The sequence below is a fragment of the Arachis hypogaea genome, chromosome 10, assembly GCF_003086295.3.
Source record: "Arachis hypogaea cultivar Tifrunner chromosome 10, arahy.Tifrunner.gnm2.J5K5, whole genome shotgun sequence".
NCBI lineage: Eukaryota > Viridiplantae > Streptophyta > Magnoliopsida > Fabales > Fabaceae > Arachis > Arachis hypogaea.
This window is the reverse complement of record NC_092045.1, coordinates 34,644,292-34,646,447: the sequence shown is the minus strand read 5'-3', so window position 1 is coordinate 34,646,447 and position 2,156 is coordinate 34,644,292. Positions and strand designations below refer to the sequence as shown.

The following is a 2,156-nucleotide window of genomic DNA, read 5'->3' as shown; positions in this document are numbered from 1 at the left end:
CTCTCTTTTGTCACAGAGGGATGGCCATGTGCTTTAAACACAAGGTAGTCCCCATTCAATTGAAGGACTATTTCACCTCTATTGACATCTATCACAGTTCCTGCTGTAGCTAGGAAAGGTCTTCCAAGGATGATGCATTCATCCTCTTCCTTCCTAGTGTCTAAGATTATGAAATCAGCAGGGATGTAAAGGCCTTCAACCTTTACTAACACGTCCTCCACTATTCCATAAGCTTGTCTCAATGACTTGTCTGCCAATTGTAATGAGAACAAGGCAGGTTGTACCTCAATGATCTCCAGCTTCTCCATTACAGAGAGTGGCATACGATTTATCCCTGACCCTAGATCACATAGAGCTTTTTCAAAGGTCATGGTGCCTATGGTACAAGGTATTATAAACTTGCCAGGATCTTGTTTCTTTTGAGGTAGAGTTTGCTAAATCCAGGTATCTAGCTCATTAATGAGCAAGGGAGGTTCACTTTCCCAAGTCTCATTACCAAACAACTTGGCATTCACCTTCATGATAGCTCCTAAATATTGAGCAACTTGCTCTCCAGTCACATCTTGATCCTCTTCAGAGGAAGAATAGTCTTCAGAGCTCATGAATGGCAGAAGGAGATTTAATGGAATCTATATGGTCTCTATATGAGCCTCAGATTCCTTTGGATCCTTAATAGGAAATTCCTTCTTGCTTGAGGGACGTCCCAGGAGGTCTTCCTCACTAGGATTTTCGTCCTCCTCCTCCCTTGTGCATTCGGCCATATTGATCACATCAATGGCCTTGCACTCTCCTTTTGGATTCTCTTCTGTATTGCTTGGAAGAATACTGGGAGGAGTTTCAATGACTTTCTTACTCAGCTGGCCCACTTGTGCCTCCAGATTTCTAATGGAGGATCTTATTTCACTCATGAAACTGAAAGTGGCTTTTGACAGATCAGAGACTAGATTGGCTAAATTAGAAGTGTTTTGTTCAGAATTCTCTGTCTGTTGCTGAGAAGATGATGGAAAAGGCTTGCTATTGCTCAACCTGTTGCGTCCACCATTGTTAAAGCCTTGTTGAGGCTTTTGGTGATCCTTCCATGAGAAATTTGGATGATTTTTCCATGAAGAGTTATAGGTTTTTCCATAAGGTTCTCTCATGTAATTAACCTCTGCCATGGCAGGGTTCTCAGGATCATAAGCTTCTTTAGAAACTGCCTCTTTAGTACTGTTGGATGCATGTTGCCATCCATTCAGATTTTGAGAGATCATGTTGACCTGTTGAGTCAACACTTTGTTCTGAGCCAATATGGCATTCAGAGCATCAATTTCAAGAACTCCTTTCTTCTGAGGTATCCATTATTCACGGAATTCCTCTCAAAAGTGTACATGAATTGGTTGTTTGCAACCATGTCAATGAGTTCTTGAGCCTCTTCAGGCGTTTTCTTTAGGTGAATATATCCACCTGCAGAATGGTCCAATGACATTTTTGAAAATTCAGATAGACCATAATAGAATATATCTAATATGGTCCATTCTGAAAACATGTCAGATGGGCACCTTTTGGTCAGCTGCTTGTATCTTTCCCAAGCTTCATAGAGGGATTCACCATCTTTTTGTTTGAAGGTCTGAACATCCACTCTAAGCTTGCTCAGCTTTTGAGGAGGAAAGAATTTATCTAAGAAGGTAGTGACCAGCTTATCCCAGGAGTCCAGGCTATCCTTGGGTTGTGAATCTAACCATATTCTAGCTCTGTCTCTTACAGCAAAAGGGAAAAGCATGAGTCTGTAGACTTCAGGATCAACTCCATTCGTCTTTACAGTCTCACAGATCTGCAAGAACTCAGTTAAAAACTGATAAGGATCTTCAGATGGAAGTCTATAAAACTTGCAGTTTTGTTGCATTAAGGCAACTAGCTGAGGTTTCAGCTCAAAGTTATTGGCTCCAATGGCAGGAATAGAGATGCTTCTTCCATCAAATTTGGACGTTGGCTTTGTGAAGTCACCAAGCATTCTCCTTGCATTATTATTATTTTCGGCTGCCATCTCCTTCTCTTGTTCGGAAATTTCTGAAAGGTTGTTTCTGGATTGTTGTAATTTAGTTTTTCTTAGTTTCCTTTTCAGAGTCCTTTCAGGTTCAGGATCAATTTCAACAAGAGTGCCTTTTTTCCTGTTCCTG

At 41.0% G+C, this 2,156-nt stretch overlaps 1 non-coding gene across 1 annotated transcript; it reads left to right on the top strand.

Annotated features, from left to right (window-relative positions):
* Positions 1–1,523: 1,523 nt before the first annotated feature.
* LOC112718743 (small nucleolar RNA R71) lies at positions 1,524–1,627 on the top strand. The gene has a single exon (XR_003161069.1). It is a non-coding gene; the product is annotated as a small nucleolar RNA R71 (small nucleolar RNA).
* Positions 1,628–2,156: the final 529 nt, after the last annotated feature.